Source organism: Salmo salar, chromosome ssa04 (assembly GCF_905237065.1).
Source record: "Salmo salar chromosome ssa04, Ssal_v3.1, whole genome shotgun sequence".
NCBI classification, from domain to species: Eukaryota; Metazoa; Chordata; class Actinopteri; order Salmoniformes; family Salmonidae; genus Salmo; species Salmo salar.
Window position 1 is genome coordinate 67066991 of NC_059445.1, and position 19250 is coordinate 67086240.

At 45.1% G+C, this 19250-nt stretch overlaps 1 protein-coding gene across 5 annotated transcripts in view; it reads right to left on the bottom strand.

The window, feature by feature from the left end:
• slc8a2a (solute carrier family 8 member 2a) overlaps positions 1-19250 on the bottom strand; it is a 60807-nt gene that overhangs the window by 38901 nt on the left and 2656 nt on the right. Inside the window, exon 2 of one of the 5 annotated variants that reach the window (XM_045717262.1) lies at positions 300-394. The exons of the other annotated variants lie outside the window; for them this stretch is intronic. The gene's annotated coding sequence lies outside the window, so the exon portion shown is untranslated. The remainder of the gene's footprint in view (positions 1-299; positions 395-19250) is intronic. 5 annotated transcript variants of the gene reach the window in all.

Here is a 19250-nt window from a genome sequence, read left to right on the forward strand (position 1 = left end):
CGAGTTGAGGTTAGGATAAGGGTTAGGGTTAGGATTAGGGTTAAGGTTAGGGTTAGTGGATAGTTATTTGAAATGTTATTGACAGTTATTTAACATTTGCTGAACAGCTACAAACCATCTACTTGGAACTATCCATATAAGTAATACCAAAGAAAGAGAGAAAGACAAAAAGGATGAAAGACAGAAAGATAGAAAAAATTATGAGAGAGAGTGAAAAAAAGAGAAAGAAAGAAAGAAAGAGGCTCCATGGGTACACGCCAAAAGAGGAGAGGTGAACATAAAGAGGACGCTAGACGAACCAGTGACAGCCAGCAGACAGCGACTCCGCTCCTGAGGTTTCTATTACTGCCATGACACCCCGCCCAGCCCAGCAATCGTCCTGCGGTCCTGTCACCTTAGAAGGAGCAGCATTCAGCACGGACCCAGAGAGAAACACTGGTTATGCAATATTCAGGGCCGAGCAAGAAACAATGAGGCAGCGAAAAACAGACACATACAGCATGAAAGCCAGGGCCTGTGCCTCCCTTACTATACGTACGTACACACACTGGCCGGGACTGGGAGAGTGACATTGTAGCCTGCTAGTGCCAAAAACAGGACTTTAGTGTTTTCACGCCATACTTCGTAGAAATCTCACAGAAACATCTTCTTCAGATCACTGAGTCTAAAAGCCTAAAACTATTTTTAGAAATTTGACAGAACATGACATACCATTTGTTATACATTAAAGTGAAATAAAGCCTTTGACACAGTAGAAGAGACCGTTATGACGCAAAACTGGTTTAGGCACAAAGTGATGTCATTACACTGTAAAAACAATTCATCCGGATGGCCAGTGTTAATTCATACGGATTCAAGCCATAATCATGTTGTGTGTGGAAAATAGGTAACAGTTTACAATTTAATTTATGAGTTACTAGTTACAAATGAGGGAATTAAATATTTTAAACAAAACAAGTCAGATTAAACAAGCCAGATTATATCAGAGATGAATACATAGCAGTGCCTTTTGAAGCCATTCCAAGCCGCTCTTTGAATTCAGGGCAACAATTTAGTCAGAACAACAAAGTGTTAAACAAAAAGCACAGAGGCAGCCAGTGGGCCCTCACAGACAAAGCTATAGACACTGAATGAAAACAAAACAGGCACCCTAACACACACACACAGTTGCTGTTTGGGACCAGGCTAATAATACCCAACAATAAGCACTTCATTCCCAGTACCAGAGAGAGTACCCCCCATGACCGCGCTACTCTGTGCCACTACCGCTGCTAACTTCCCAATAGGAAACACACCACTTTGTCCTGCTACGTAGGACAGCCTTAAAGCATGCCCAATTCACATTTGTAGCCAGTAAAGCCAACCTTCAATACTTTTCCATCATAATCAATATTCTAAACCATGGTAATACTAACTGTTCATAGAAACAAAGCAATGAATGCCTTTTTTGTTATTGGATATGCTGCGATTTCTCCACCCTCATTATAAGCGAACATAGGGAGACGGTGAAAGTGGAAGAAGATCTCATAGTTAGGAGATAGATAGGGAGTACATCAATCATCAAGGGAATCCATCAATAATCCATCAATCATCAATCCACCTGTGCATGTTTGAATGGTCGGGATGAAACAGTCTGTTAGACAGTGTGTCTGATGGCCTATAAGGCCCATCTAATGATTGATCCGGTATCCGGTATGTGTGTTAGAGAACCGTATGGCCCCTTCTTCCTCTTCCTCCCCTTTACCCAAGTGGGACGTGCTACAATACTGAAGCATTGGTTTACTTCTGACGACACATGCGAAGGGGCAGGGACGTGCACAGACCTTTCAGTGGGCAGGTGCTGAAAATTTATATTTCATAATTAATATCTCAAAATGTATAACATTAACTGCCTCTGTAGCAAAAATTCTAAGCAAGCTAGTTACAGTGCCTCGTAAATACATGATTGACAATGGGAAAAGAGGGTAGCCTATCAGCTGATAATTGATGTTGATGACTGATGTAAAGCCAGCTCGATAATTTATTTATCTTCAATGCTCTTTAATAATAACTTCATAATATAGCCTAATACCCATAATCTTCCAACTCTTGATATATGGCTGGCTGACCAGTCCATGTGTAGATATTTTACCACTGTACATGGTGGTTAACTACCGAGGGATTTAAAAAAATATTTGATATACATTTTTCTCTCGTCAATAGCTTTTGAACCAAGCGTGCCTGACTATTAAAATGATGTATTGGAGAAAAATCCACCGTTTTTTTGTTGTTGAAATTTCTATATACACTACCATTCAAAAGGTCACTTAGAAATGTCCTTGTTTTTGAAAGAAAAGCACATTTCTTGTCCATTAAAATTACATCAAATTGATCAGAAATACAGTGTAGACATTGTTAATGTTGTAAATGACTATTGTAGCTGTAAACTGCAGACTTTTTATGGAATATCTACATAGGCGTACAGAGGCCATTATCAGCAACCATCACTCCTGTGTTCCAATGGCACATTGTGTTAGCTAATCCAAGTTTATCATTTTAAAAGGCTAATGAAGTTTGAAGAGGCAACTCGGGGATGCTGGTCTTCTAGGCAGAGTTGCAAAGAAAAAGCCATATCTCAGACTGGCCAATAAAAAGAAAAGATTAAGATGGGCAAAAGAACACAGACACTGTCTAGAAGGCCAGCATCCCGGGGTCGCCTCTTCACTGTTGACGTTGAGACTGGTGTTTTGCAGGTACTATTTAATGAAGCTGCCAGTTGAAGACTTGTGAGGCGTCTGTTTCTCAAACTAGACACACTAATGTACTTGTCCTCTTGCTCAGTTGTGCACCGGGGCCTCCCACTCCTCTTTCTATTCTGGGTAGAGCCAGTTCGCTCATGTGCAAGAAAGTTTTTCTGAAATTAACCACTTAATTGCAGCAAAGTTGGTGGACAGCTTGTTTTCTGACCGCAGAATTGCAGTGTGCTACCAAGTTATGGCCAGTGGGCAACAAGGCAAAGTTGAAACTGGAGATGTCCACTTTTTACCGGCATCTTGAGCTGCACATTGGGAAGATGGCACTTTCTTTATTGAAATCACTCTACAAGAACAACCTGCAGGAGGCCTTGTCTGAGACAACCTGCAGGAGGCCTTGTCTCAAAATAATCATAACCACTCCGATGACAACCACCGAGTCAGAGAGGAACTTTTCCAGCCTTAAGGATAAAAACCTTAACACGCAACACCATGGGCCAAAAAAGGTTGAATGCATTGGCCATGCTGTCAATCCAGCATGTGTAGTAATCTGTTATTAGCTATGGTCCCTCTCTGCCTCAGAACTTAGCCTAATGTTCTGACTTGGTGGTGCACATGTTGCCTATAGCCTGTTTTAGAGAAATATTGTAAGAGCTTTCATTGTCTGTTTATGTGCCCACGTTATTTAGCCTACTGACTTGGTGTACAGGAAGAATACTGTAAGAACGTCCCATGTTCTGAATTCTGTCATTGTCCATTTCTAAAGTGCTGAACAGATAGGCATATAGGCTACGTCCGTCAGCTCGCTCAGGTCTGAATCGAAATCACGGCTTGCTTCTTATACGCTCATCGTTCCCTTCTTATGCCGTAGTTTTTAAATTACTTAAATTACCAGTCAAAAGTTTGGACACAGCTACTGATTCCAAGGTTTTTCTTTATTTTTACTATTTTATACATTGTAGAATAATAGTGAAGACATTAAAACTATGAAATAACACATTTGCAATCATATAGTAACCAAAAAAAGTGTTAAATATTTGAGATTCTTCAAAGTAGCCACCCTTTACCTGATGACAGCTTTGCACACTCTTAGCATTCTCTCAACCAGCTTCATGAGGTAGTCACCTGGAATGCATTTCAATTAACAGGTGTGCCTTCTTAAAAGTTAATTTGTGGAATTTATTTCCTTCTAAATGTGGTTGAGCCAATCAGTTGTGTTGTGACAAGGTAGGGGTGGTATACAGAAGATAGCCCTATTTGGTGAAGCCCAAGTCCATATTTACACAAGAACAGCGCAAATAAGCAGAGATACATGTCACGTCCTGACCAGTAAAGGGGTTATTTGTTATTGTAGTTTGGTCAGGACATGGCAGGGGGTGTTTGTTTTATGTGTTTCGTTTTTTGGGGGTTAATGTTTTTGGGTTATGTTAGTATATTTCTATGTTCGTTCTAGTTTTTCTATTTCTATGTTTAGTTTATTGGGTTGACCTTCAATTGGAGGCAGCTGTTCCTCGTTGCCTCTAATTGAAGGTCCTATTTAGTAGGGGTGTTTTTCCATGGGTTTTTGTGGGTAGTTGTTCCGTAAGTGTAGCTGTGTGCCTCACAGGACTGTTTTCTCGTCGTTGTTTTGATTAAGTGTTTGTTTTGGTTTTTCTTCATAATAAAGAAGATGAGTATACACATTCCCGCTGTGCCTTGGTCTACTCCATACGATGTACGTGACAGAACTACCCACCACCAATGGACCAAGCAGCGGGCCCAGGAGGATCCTGGGCCAGGGAAAGAAGGGAGTGGAGGATTTCATGGACATGGGAGGAGGTAATGGCAGGGGACAAGACCCTGCCATGGAAACAGGTGGAGACAGCGAGGGAGGAACGGTGACAGTACGAAGAGCGAGCCCAATGACGGAAGCACGAGAGGCACCCCCAAGAAATGTTTGGGGGGGGCACACGGGGAGTATGGCTAGGTCAGGCAATAGACCTAAGCCAACTCCCCATGCTTATTATGGGGAGCAGCGGATCATGAGAGCGCCGGTCTATGCAGAAGTGCGCACGATCTCGCCCATACGCATGCACAGTCCGGTGCGAGCGATCCCAGCCCCTCGCAAGTGCCGTGCTAGATTGGGCATCCAGCCAGGTAGGAGTATGCCTGCGCAGCACATCTGGCCACCAGTGCGTCTCCTAGGCCCAGGCTACCCTGCGCCTGCTTTACGCATGGCAGCCATCAGGCCTCTGCACAGGCCAGTTCACCCTGTGCCAGCACTCCGCCCGTGCAGGGCTAATGTGACTAGCCAGCCAGGACGGGTGGTGCAGGCTGTGCGCTCCAGACCTCCAGTGCTTGTTCATGGCCCGGTGTATCCAGTTCCTGCTCCTCGTACTAGCCTTAAGGTGCGCGTCCCTAGTCTGGCGCCTTCAAAGCCAGCACCACGCACCAGGCCTCCAGTGCGTCAGCCCAGTCCAGTACGTCCTGTTCCTGCTCCTCGCACTAGCCTTGAGGTGCGTGTCTCCAGTCTGGTACCTCCAGTACCAGCCCCACGCACTAGGCCTCCAGTGCGTCAGCCCAGTCCCGTTCATCCTGCTCCTGCTCCTCGCACTGGCCTTGAGGTGCGTGTTACCAGTCTGGCGCCTCCAAAGCCAGCCCCACGCACCAGGCCTGTAGTGCGCCTGTCCAGTCCAAAGCTTCCGGAGACAGTTCCCCGTCCAGAGCTTCCGGCGACAGTACCCTGTCCAGAGCTTCCGGCGACAGTGTCCCATCTAGAGCTTCCGGCGACAGTTCCCCGTCCAGTGCTTCCGGCGACGTCCCACAGTCCGGAGCCTGCAAAGACGGCCCGCAGTCCGGAGCCGGCAGAGACGGCCCACAGTCCGGAGCCGGCAGAGACGGCCCACAGTCCGGAGCCGGCAGAGACGGCCCACAGTCCGGAGCCGGCAGAGACGGCCCACAGTCCGGAGCCTGCAGAGACGGCCCACAGTCCGGAGCCTGCAGAGACGGCCCGCAGTCCGGAGCCTGCAGAGACGGCCCGCAGTCCGGAGCCTGCAGAGACGGCCCGCAGTCCGGAGCCTGCAGAGACGGCCCGCAGTCCGGAGCCTGCAGAGACGGCCCGCAGTCCGGAGCCTGCAGAGACGGCCCACAGTCCGGAGCCTGCAGAGACGGCCCACAGTCCGGAGCCTGCAGAGACGGCCCACAGTCCGGAGCCTGCAGAGACGCCCCACAGTCCGGCGCAGCCAGAGTCGCCCGACAGTCCGGCGCAGCCAGAGTCGCCCGACAGTCCGGCGCAGCCAGAGTCGCCCGACAGTCCGGCGCAGCCAGAGTCGCCCGACAGTCCGGGCCGCGCAGCCAGAGTCGCCCGACAGTCCGGCGCAGCCAGAGTCGCCCGACAGTCCGGCGCAGCCAGAGTCGCCCGACAGTCCGGCGCAGCCAGAGTCGCCCGACAGTCCGGCGCAGCCAGAGTCGCCCGACAGTCCGGCGCAGCCAGAGTCGCCCGACAGTCCGGCGCAGCCAGAGTCGCCCGACAGTCCGGCGCAGCCAGAGTCGCCCGACAGTCCGAGGTCTACTGCGACGTGGCTACTTTGAATATGCTTTTGATTTGTTGAAAAAAACAGGTTACTACATGATTCCATATGTGTTATTTCATAGTTTGATGTCTTCACTATTATTCTACAATGTACAAAATATTAAAAATAAAGAAAAACCCTTGAATGAGTAGGTGTGTCCAACTTTGACAATGTTAGAATTTAGGCAATGTTATAATGATGCATGTCATTGTTTTGCTTACTTTGTGTATTATAATTATCTCATGTGCTTTTCTCCACAAGGAGGGAATACTATATAATGTTGTTAGGTCTATAACCATGTTTACCAGTGACAATCTCTTCCCATTCAAATATTTTTGTTCAACAAAAATTTCAGTAATAGACCCACGTAATTCCAGTTCATATTGCGAGGGTCGCTTTGTTTGCGCAATGCACTGTCTGTGTGTTGGTATATTGTCTATAAAAGTGGATCCTTGTGATTGTATTTTCCGTCCTTTTTAGACCACAAAATAAAATACTTCAAATGGTAGGCTAACCACCCTGTCTGTGACTTAAAGAAGACTAAAGAAGAATAACATTAAAGGACTCAACATGTTGCTTGAATTTATCTGAACTAACATTTACATTTACGTCATTTAGCAGACGCTCTTATCCAGAGCGACTTACAAATTGGTGCATTCACCTTATGATATCCAGTGGAACAACCACTTTACAATAGTACATCTATATATTTTTTTTTTTGGGGGGGGGGGGGGGGTTAGAAGGATTACTATATCCTATCCCAGGTATTCCTTAAAGAGGTGGGGTTTCAGGTGTCTACGGAAGGTGGTGATTGACTCCGCTGTCCTGGCGTCGTGAGGGAGCTTGTTCCACCATTGGGGTGCCAGGGCAGCGAACAGTTTTGACTGTGCTGAGCGGGAACTGTGCTTCCGCAGAGGTAGGGGGGCCAGCAGGCCAGAGGTGGATGAACGCAGTGCCTTGTTTGGGTGTAGGGCCTGATCAGAGCCTGAAGGTAGGGAGGTGCCGTTCCCCTCACAGCTCCGTAGGCAAGCACCATGGTCTTGTAGCAGATGCGAGCTTCAACTGGAAGCCAGTGGAGTGTGCGGAGGAGCGGGGTGACGTGAGAGAACTTGGGAAGGTTGAACACCAGACGGGCTGCGGCGTCTGGTGTTCAACCTTCCCAAGTTCTCTCATTCAGATAGATGAGGGAACTATCTGAATTTCTGTTGCTGTCCATTTCGAAAGTGCTGAACGAATAGGCCGAGTCAATGTGAGGGGGTACAGGTTAGTCGAGGTAATTTGTACATTTAGGTAGGGGTAAAGTGACTATGCATACATGTTCATGACACGCAGGTAAAATACTAAAACCAACCGTGAACCAACTATATTAATTTGGGGATAGGTCGAAACACAAACTTCACAACGACTTGGGGGCAGTGGCCTCAGAACAATAACGACAAAAACTGTATACAAAAAAATAACAATTATACCACCACCCAAAAAGGGCACTTGGCGAGTGGGACGGCAAATGGGCAGGTGCTCGGGCACAGGTAGACCCCAATCTGTGCTCATGCCTGCGAAGGGGGAGGGTCGTGTTTCAGTGAGCTTTAGTGGTATATTGCATGGGGTTTAGCTGAGGATATTGTTTTCAACTGCCAAGTACTATAATTAGCTCATGTGCTTTTCTCCACAAGGAGGGGATGCTATATAATGTTGTTGGGTCTGTAACCCTGTTTGCCAGTGACAGTCTCTTCTCATTCAAAATTTTTGAAATAACTGAATACGATGATTACATAAAACATAGAATGACAAAGCAGTAAAACGTCATCCTAGATAAATACCATCAACTTAGTGAATACCATTTGTGTTTAATATGTGGGTTTCAGCATGAAATATTCTTTGTATTTTTTTTACAAACATTTATTTACTTAAACTATGTCAATATGCATTTGCTGTCAATGTTTTTGCGTCAAACTGGTGGCAGTCCTGAAAAAAGGTTTCAGAGTGAAAATAATGTCATTGTTGATTAGATGTTTTTTTTTTATTAATTAGGCCATTTTCTCTTGAACCATATAGTCTATCTACTAGAAACTCATTGAAGATATGGACACAGATATAATAAATTAATACTATATAGGAATACATTAAAGTATAAATGACCAAATTTACGATAGTTTGCCATAGATTTTCTGTTAATTACAAAGAAATTACTGAAGATTCCAGTAACTTTGGTAAATTACCGGTAGCTTTGCAACCCTAACCTAGACCCATACATGTAACAGTATCTTTTGTGCTTTTAACAATTATCTTACATGAGGCCTAATTCAAATGATATGCCTAAATACTTATAACCACTAGCCTAATAAATAATCACAATTTTCTTTTGATTATTTAATTAACCTACATCATGTTATTTCAAGTTATCCCTTTGGAGTGCAATCTCACATTGTTAAAAAAGATCCCTAAATTGGGCATGCAATTGACAGCATCTATGACCTAGGGGACTGTCCCCAAACCTTTTTGCCCACGACCACAACCATGTGAAAAAAAATACGTAATTAACAGCCAATGTTAACTTTTTTATTTGTAGCTATGGCAGTCAAATGAAAAACATTCTAACAGTACTGATGCGAGTTACATATATATATATAGATATATACTGCTCAAAAAAATAAAGGGAACACTTAAACAACACAATGTAACTTCAAGTCCATCACACTTCTGTGAAATCAAACTGTCCACTTAGGAAGCAACACTGATTGACAATACATTTCACATGCTGTTGTGCAAATGGAATAGACAACAGGTGGAAATTATAGGCAATTAGCAAGACACCCCCAATAAAGGAGTGGTTCTGCAGGTGGGTACCACAGACCACTTCTCAGTTCCTATGCTTTCTGGCTGATGTTTTGGTCACTTTTGAATGCTGGCGGTGCTTTCACTCTAGTGGTAGCATGAGACGGAGTCTACAACCCACACAAGTGGCTCAGGTAGTGCAGCTCATCCAGGATGGCACATCAATGCGAGCTGTGGCAAGAAGGTTTGCTGTGTCTGTCAGCATAGTGTCCAGAGCATGGAGGCGCTACCAGGAGACAGGCCAGTACATCAGGAGACGTGGAGGAGGCCGTAGGAGGGCAACAACCCAGCAGCAGGACCGCTACCTCCGCCTTTGTGCAAGGAGGAGCAGGAGGAGCACTGCCAGAGCCCTGCAAAATGACCTCCAGCAGGCCACAAATGTGCATGTGTCTGCTCAAACGGTCAGAAACAGACTCCATGAGGGTGGTATGAGGGCCCGACGTCCACAGGTGGGGGTTGTGCTTACAGCCCAACACCGTGCAGGACGTTTGGCATTTGCCAGAGAACACCAAGATTGGCAAATTCGCCACTGGCGCCCTGTGCTCTTCACAGATGAAAGCAGGTTCACACTGAGCACATGTGACAGACGTGACAGAGTCTGGAGACGCCCGTGGAGAACGTTCTGCTGCCTGCAACATCCTCCAGCATGACCGGTTTGGTGGTGGGTCAGTCATGGTGTGGGGTGGCATTTCTTTGGGGGGCCGCACAGCCCTCCATGTGCTCGCCAGAGGTAGCCTGACTGCCATTAGGTACCGAGATGAGATCCTCAGACCCCTTGTGAGACCATATGCTGGTACGGTTGGCCCTGGGTTCCTCCTAATGCAAGACAATGCTAGACCTCATGTGGCTGGAGTGTGTCAGCAGTTCCTGCAAGAGGAAGGCATTGATGCTATGGACTGGCCCGCCCGTTCCCCAGACCTGAATCCAATTGAGCACATCTGGGACATCATGTCTCGCTCCATCCACCAACGCCACGTTGCACCACAGACTGTCCAGGAGTTGGCGGATGCTTTAGTCCAGGTCTGGGAGGAGATCCCTCAGGAGACCATCCGCCACCTCATCAGGAGCATGCCAAGGCATTGTAGGGAGGTCATACAGGCACGTGGAGGCCACACACACTACTGAGCCTCATTTTGACTTGTTTTAAGAACATTACATCAAAGTTGGATCAGCCTGTAGTGTGGTTTTCCACTTTAATTTTGAGTGTGACTCCAAATCCAGACCTCCATGGGTTGATAAATTGGATTTCCATTGATTATTTTTGTGTGATTTTGTTGTCAGCACATTCAACTATGTAAAGAAAAAAGTATTTATTAAGAGTATTTCATTCATTCAGATCTAGGATGTGTTATTTTAGTGTTCCCTTTATTTTTTTGAGCAGTGTATATTACATATTACATTTTGTTCTTCAGGATTTTGGAAATTCCTCCTGCGACCTCACATGGGGTCGTGAACTCTAGTTTGGGAACTGCTGGCCTTGGGTGTCTTGGGGTAAAACACCCCCTGCCTGAATTCTCACAGAAACCACATTCTGTCACACTTTACCTGGCTGCCACTACTCTTTCTGAACTAAAAATGTAATCTGTCTCATCTCAACATTTTTAAGTCAACAAAACAATTTTGAGTAAATTTGATATAATATTTTGTAATTTAGAAAAAGTTATATATAAAATCTAATGAAGTTATATCTATAAGCTTTTTTATTTGTAACCCCCTGTAAAGACTGGATTTAATTTATTATGTGTGGCAATACTCATGTCCGCGTTCTGGAAATGACCGCGTCCACGTACGGTGTGGCACCAAGTCTTTGGCCGGGTATGTGCAGATTTGGACTGAGGTGATCTTGAGGAACAACGACAGCTTTCGCTATTGAGAGTGAGACACCAAAGTGTATTGTTCGATTAGCTTTTCGTTGAATAGTCAGGGACAGTATGAGTTTAGCCAGGTCCTTTTCACTCGCTATTCTCTTTTAATTTTGTGGTTCACCGAGTCGTCATCATCCTCGAGGGACCGACAAACAAACTGCTGGCTAGCCAAGCTAGTCGGTACAGCTAGATAAGCTAGCTAGCCTACCAGGCGCATCCTACCACTACATCATCACCGGCTGCCTGCAGTTCTTCTTCAAGTAACCTCTTGGCACCGATGGAGTTCTCCAGTTGTTTCTTCCACCTGTTAAATCCCATGGAATCCTTGGCCCTCTCGTAGACAGATGCTGGCTACCTACGCTCCCTCTGTCCGGTTCTCCTCTCTTCACTGGATAGACGGTAACATTAGTGTTTAACCCCTCCGTGTCCAAGGACAAGTACCAAACTTTTTTAGATTCTTTTCGGGGGAGCCCTAAGGTTTTTATTGTTTGTAAAACTTTAGTATCGGCTGGCTTTTAGGTATAAACACTTTATATACAAATGTATGTGGACACCCCTTCAAATGAATGGATTCAGCTATTTCAGCCACACCCGTTGCTGACAGGTGTATAAAATTGAGCACACAGCCATGCTATCAACATTGGCAGTAGAATGGCCCATACTGAACAGCTCAGTAACTTTCAAAGTGGTATCGTCATAGGATACCACCTTTCCAACAAGTCAGTTTGTCAATTTTCTGCCCTGCTAGAGCTTCCCAACTGTAAGTGCTGTTATTGTGAAGTGGAAACGTCTAGGAGCAACAATAGCTCAGCCGCAAAGTGTTAGGCCACACAAGTTCACAGAACGGGAAAGCCGAGTGCTGAAGTGTGTAAAAACCGTCTGTTCTCGGTTGCAACACTCACTACTGAGTTCCCAACTGCCTCGAAAGCAACATTAGCACAATAGCTGTTCGTCGGGAGCTACATGAAATGGGTTTCAATGGCCAAGAAGCCGCACATAAGCCTAAGATCACCATAAGCAATGCCAAGCGTCGGCTGGAGTAGTGTAAAGCTCTCCACCATTGGACGCAGGAGCAGTGGAAACACATTCTCTGAAGTGATTAATTACGCTTCACCATCTGGCAGTCTGATGGACGAATCTGGGTTTGGCGGATACCAGGAGAATGCTACGTGCCACAATGCATGGTGCCAACTGTAAAGTTTGGTGGAGGGGGAATAATGGTCTGGGGCTGTTTTTCATAGTTTGGGATAGGCCCCTTACTTCAAGTGAAGGGAAATCTTAATGCTACTGCATACAATTACATTCTAGACGATTCTGTTTTTCCAACTTTGTGGCAACTGCCCTTTCCTGTTTCTGCATGACAATGCACCCGTGCACAAAGCAAGTCTATACAGCAATGGTTTGCCGAGATCGGTATGGTAGAACTTGACTGGCCTGCACAGAGCCCTGACATCAACCCCATCAAACACCTTTGAGATGAACTGGAACGCAGACTGCGAGCCAGGCCTAATCGCCCAATATTAGTGACCGATCTCACTAATGCTCTTCTGGCTGAATGGACACAAGTTCCCGCAGCAATGTTCCATCATCTAGTGGAATACCTTCCCAGAAGAGTGAAGGCTGTTTTAGCAGCAAAGGGGGAACCAACTCCATATTATTGCCCCTGATTTTGGAATGAGATGTTCGACGAGCAGGTGCCCACATAATTTTGGTCAGGTAGTGTATAACGTTATTGTACCAGTTTCAAACTAGCTTCAGCTTTCCAGGGTTCAAGGTTGGGAAAGCACCCCCTGAAAGAACGGAATATTTAAAAAATGTATATAACAAAAAAAATTCAATGTTGTGCACTGGGCCTTTAATAGTCCTGTATTAGTGGACAGACTGCAGCACTGGCAACAACAAAAAATCCTGTGGGCAAAACATTACCCCCCCCCACCCCCGGCGACAAAAAAAGTTGCAGCACACCAACCCCCAAACTACTTCCTGCAGTTATGCACCTGTCTACAAGGTTTGATCCATATTTTATATATGGTTGTACAGTCGTGGCCAAAAAGTTTTGAGAATGACACAAATATTAATTTTCACAAAGTCTGCTGCCCCAGGTTGTATGATGGCAATTTGCATATACTCCAGAATGTTATGAAGAGTGATCAGATGAATTGCAATTAATTGCAAAGTCCCTCTTTGCCATGCAAATGAACTGAATCCCCAAAAAACATTTCCACTGCATTTCAGCCCTGCCACAAAAGGACATCATGTCAGTGATTCTCCCGTTAACACGGGTGTGAGTGTTGACGACTACAAGGCTGGAGATCACTCTGTCATGCTGATTGAGTTCGAATAACCGACTGGAAGCTTCAAAAGGAGGGTGGTGCTTGGAATCATTATTCTTCCTCTGCCAATCAGGGTTACCTGCAAGGAAACATGTGCCGTCATCATTGCTTTGCACAAAAAGGGCTTCACAGGCAAGGATATTGCTGCCAGTAAGATTGCACCTAAATCAACCATTTATCGGATCATCAAGAACTTCAAGGAGAGCGGTTCAATTGTTGTGAAGAAGGCTTCAGGGCGCCCAAGAAAGTCAAGCAAGCACCAGGACTGTCTCCTAAAGAATGGTACCAACACATCCTCCGAGAGCAACTTCTCCCAACCATCCAGGAACAGTTTGGTGACGAACAATGCTTTTTCCAGCATGATGGAGCACCTTGCCATAAGGCAAAAGTGATAACTAAGTGGCTCTGGGAACAAAACATTGATATTTTGGGTCCATGGCCAGGAAACTCTCCAGACCTTAATCCCATTGAGAACTTGTGGTCAATCCTCAAGAGGCGGGTGGACGAACAAAAAGCCAAACATTCTGACAAACTCCAAGCATTGATTATGCAAGAATGGGCTGCCATCAGTCAGGATGTGGCCCAGAAGTTAATTGACAGCATGCCAGGGCGGATTGCAGAGGTCTGCAAATATTGACTCTTTGCATCAACTTCATGTAATTGTCAATAAAAGCCTTTGACACTCAAAACTTTTAGCCACGATTGTACAATTGCAATACCGTTGATTATTTAATTGTCTTATTCAAATCATTTGCACATTTTTAAGTTTTAATATTTTTCCTGTTAACAATTCATCTCAGGGTTTAATTAGGTCCAGGATTATTATGTTGACCTCTTGTGTGTCCTTTGCGATAAATGTCCTTCAATTTTTTACCTTTACATTTTAATCTATTTTTGACCATTATCTTTTGTTTTAATGAATTCCACTAACGTGGAGGAAAAAGGTAATTGTATTCCATTGTGTGGGTGTATCATCGTTTCTGTGGGTGTATCATAGTTTTGTAACGACCCTGGGAGGTCATTACAGTATGTATTGTAGTTTCTTAATAAGCTAGTAATAACCTATGAAGTGTTTATGGTTATTAGGTGGAGGCACCGCATTATTCTATACATGGTACACATACATTCTTATGGTATATTTTACCCCTGTATCATCCATGGGCATACTAACTCATGGTAATACACATACAGTGTCATGTAGGCTACCATATACACCCCCCTTGTCGACTATTGCCTCACCTATATACAGTATAGGCCCCACCTGATAGAACCCAGGTCTTATCTCTCTATCAGTACTAGCCTAGTTAGTCAGAAAAAACCTGCCTGAAGAAAGAGGGTCACATATACAAAACATTAAGAACACCGGCACTTTCCTTGACAGACTGACCAGGGGAATCCAGTTGGAAGCTGGCCAGATGGGGAATTTAGCCAGGACACTGGGTTTAACACCCCAACTCTTACGATAAGTGCCATGGGATCTTTAGTGACCACAGAGAGTCAGGACACCCGTTTAATGTCCCATTCAAAAGACGGCACCCTGCACAGGGCAATGTCCCCAATTACTGCCCTGGGGTATTGGGATGTTTTTGGGGGGACCAGAGGAAAGAGTGCCTCCTTCTGGCCCTCTAACACCATTTCCAGCATCAGGTCTCACAACCAGGGACCAACCAGGACCAACCCTGCTTAGCTTCAGTGGCATTTAAGTAACATTAGTAATCTATCAAAATTATACGTCAAGGAAAATGTTTTTTATATATATATATACATACACACTGAACAAAGATATAAATGCAAAATGCAATAATTTCTAAGATTTTGCTGAATTACAGTGCATAAGGAAATCAGTCAATTTAAATAAATCAATTAGGCCCTAATCTAGGGATTTCACATAACTGGGCAGGGGCACAGCCATGGGTGGGACTGGGCCCACCCACTTGGGAGTCAGGTCCACCCACTGTAGAGCCAGGTCCAGCCAATCAGAATATTCTTTTCCCCACAAAATGATATTACAGACAGAAATACTCCTCTTGACAAAGGATAAAATCCTCACTAACAGGGATCTAAACAAATTTGTGAGAAATACATTTTGTGCGTATGGAACATTTTGGGGATCTTTTATTTCAGCTCATGAAACATGGGACCAACACTTTACATGTTGCGCTTATATTTCTGTTCAGTGTTGTAATGGTTGTCGTCGGGAATAGAGGACCAAAACGCAGCAGGAATGTGGATGCTCAGCTTGTTATTTATTTTTTAATAAAAAGAACACCAAAATAACAAACTGAAAAACAAAAACAGTCTTGTCATGCTCACACAGGCAACACAAGAAACAATCTCCCACAACACTACAAACAATTACCCATATATAGGACTCTCAGAGGCAACGAGAAAGCACCTGCCTCCAATTGAGAGTCCAACCCCCATTAACCTACACATAGAAATACCACAAACCAGAAAGAACATAGAAATACAAAAACAGAACAGAACATAGACCAAAACCCAGACATAATAAATCAAACCCTACTACATAAATCACCACCCCGAACCACAAACAAAATTCCCTCTGCCACGTCCTGACCAAACTATAATAACAAATAACCCTTATACTGGTCAGGACGTGACAGTACCCCCCCCCCAAAGGTGCAGACCCCGGATGCACCTCATAAATAAATAAATTAAAAAAAAAAATAATAATAAAAAATCCCCCTAAACTAAAGGGAGGGAAGGGAGGGTGGCTGCCGTCACCGACGGCACTTGTGCTACACCCCCCCCTCCCCAACCCACCTATACAGGAGGTGGTTCTGGCTCCGGCCTACTGTCCTCCAGAATGCAGACAGACTTGCTCAGTTTCGGGCCGTAGGCAGACTCCCATCGTTCCGGATCGTAGGCAGACCTCTTCCGTTCCACACTGTAGGCAGACTCATTTGATACACAGTTAATCATCTTTAGCTCCGGATTGTCAACAGACTTACTCAGTTCCGGGTTGCTGATCGACTCCCTTCGGTTCCGGGTCATAGGCAGACCCCTTCGGTTCCGGGCTAGACACTGTTGCCGGATACTCTGGACTGCACACTGTTGCCGGATACTCTGGACTGCACACTGTTGCCGGATACTCTGGACTGCACACTGTTGCCGGATACTCTGGACTGCACACTGTTGCCGGATACTCTGGACTGCACACTGTTGCCGAACTCTCGAGGCTGGGCTGACACACTGGAAGCCTGATGCGTGGTACTGGATGTGCCAGTCTGGGGACACGCACCTCAGGGCTAGTGCGGGGAGCGGGAACAGGACGAGTCGGACTGGGCTGACGCACTGGACCATAGAGGCGTACTGGCGGTCTCGAGCGCAGAACTGGCATCGCTCTTACTGGCTGGATGCCCACTTCCCCCTGGCAAATGCGGGGAGCTGGTACTGCGCGTACCGGCCTAAAAATACTTGGCCTCGCCACAGTACCCATTACCCCGAAGCACAGGACCTGTCCAGTCACTGGTTGCCCAAAAAAGGTACGGGGATTTGGCCTGGGGCTCACTCCTCGCCCAGCCAAACTACCCGTCTGCCCCCCCCAAAAACAATCTTGGGGCTGCCTCTCGGGCTCCCTTAAATTCTCCACAGCCCTGGAAATGCCTCTCCTCAACTCTGCCCATGTCTCCTTTACCCAACAGTCCATATCATATTCCCATCGCTCCCCTCTCCGCTGCTTGGTCCTTTTGTGGTGGGAGATTCTGTAACGGTTGTCGTCGGGAATAGAGGACCAAAACGCAGCAGGAATGTGGATGCTCATCTTGTTATTTATTTTTTAATAAAAAGAACACCAAAATAACAACCCGAAAAACAAACCAGTCTTGTCATGCTCACACAGGCAACACAAGAAACAATCTCCCACAACACTACACCAAACAATTACCCATATATAGGACTCTCAATCAGAGGCAACGAGAAAGCACCTGCCTCCAATTGAGAGTCCAACACCCCATTAACCTACACATAGAAATACCACAAACCAGAAAGAACATAGAAATACAAAAACAGAACAGAACATAGACTAAAACCCAGACATAATAAATCAAACCCTACTACATAAATCACCACCCCGAACCACATAAACAAAATACCCTCTGCCACGTCCTGACCAAACTATAATAACAAATAACCCTTATACTGGTCAGGACGTGACAAGTGTATATACAGTACCAGTCAAAAGTTTGGACACACCTACTCATTCAAGGGTTTTTCTTTATTTTCACTATTTTCTACATTGTAGAATAATAGTGAAGACATTAAAACTACGAAATAACACATTTGGAATCATGTAGTAACCAAAAAAGTGTTAAATATTTGAGATTCTTCAAAGTAGCCACCCTTTGCCTGATGACAGCTTTGCACACTCTTGGCATTCTCTCAACCAGCTTCATGAGATAGTCACCTGGAATGCATTTCAATTAACAGGTGTGCCTTGTTAAAAGTTAATTTGTGGAATTTCTTTCCTTCTAAATGTGTTTGAGCCAATCAGTTGTGTTGTGACAAGGTAGGGGTGGTATACAGAAGATAGCCCTATTTGGTAAAATACCAAGTCCATATTATGGCAAGAACAGCTCAAATAAGCAAAGAGAAACGACAGTCCCATCATTACTTTAAGACATGAAGGTCAGTCAATTCTGAAAATTTCAAGAACTTTGACAGTTTCTTCAAGTGCAGTCGCAAAAACCATCAAGCGCTATGATGAAACTGGCTCTCATGAGGATCGCCTTAGGAAAGGAAGACGCAGAGTTACCTCTGCTGCAGAGGATAAGTTAGAGTTAACTGCACCTCAGATTGCAGCCCAAATAAATCCTTCAGAGTTCAAGTAACAGACACATCTCAACATCAACTGTTCAGAGGAGACTGTGTGAATCAGGCCTTCATGGTCGAATTGCTGAAAAAAAACGACTGCTAAAGGAAACCAAGAAGAAGAGATTTACTTGGGCTAAGAAACACGAGCAATGGACATTAGACTGGTCTGATGAGTCCAAATTGGAGATTTTTGGTTCCATCTGCCGTGTCTTTGTGAGATGCAGAGTAGGTGAATGGATGATCTCTGCATGTGTGGTTCCCACCGTGAAGCATGGAGGAGGAGGTGTGATGGTGCTTTACTGGTGACACTGTAAGTGATTTATTTGGAATTCAAGGGACACTTAACCAGTATGGCTACCACAGCATTCTGCAGCGATACGCCATCCCATCTGGTGGGACTATCATTTGTTTTTCAACAGGACAATGACCCAAAACACACCTCCAGGCTGTGTAAGGGCTATTTGACCAAGAAGGAGAGTGATGGAGTGCTGCATCAGATGACCTGGCCTCCACGATCACTTTCACTTTTTTTTGTTGGTGCGCCTGGACCATTCACAGTTGAGCTCGCTCAGTTTCACTCACGCTGATTGACACATTTTGTATACTTTTTGTTGTCAAGGGAGGCCAGATGCTCGCTGGCTTCCCTTGCCTTCAATGCTATGGGCGGCAACGTCATAGTGGTTTGGTCCAGACAGCATCAGATAGATGGACTACACGTAGAGAGACAGAGGGGTGCTGTTTCACTCGCTCGGATGCTTTCTCCTGTGAGATACATTCAGCCTCTTGTGACATGAAGGGAAATTATGAAACACAGAAACAAACATGTATTATTGTTATTGCATTTTTTCTTTGTCAATTTTTGGGGGAAGCCTTGGCATCCATGAATACACGACACTGATAAATGCATTTCTTTCGCGTTCAAAATATTTTTTACAATGGTGGGAGAGTGTCAAGATGGCGACATGGTGGCTTCAACACAGCGCCCCCTATGTAATCTAGTGTATATACCCATAATGTTTTCAAACGTTTTATGTAACATCATCACAAGTGACTTGATGCCTACTGTGACAAAAGTGATTTAGGGTTGCTGAACGGGTGTGT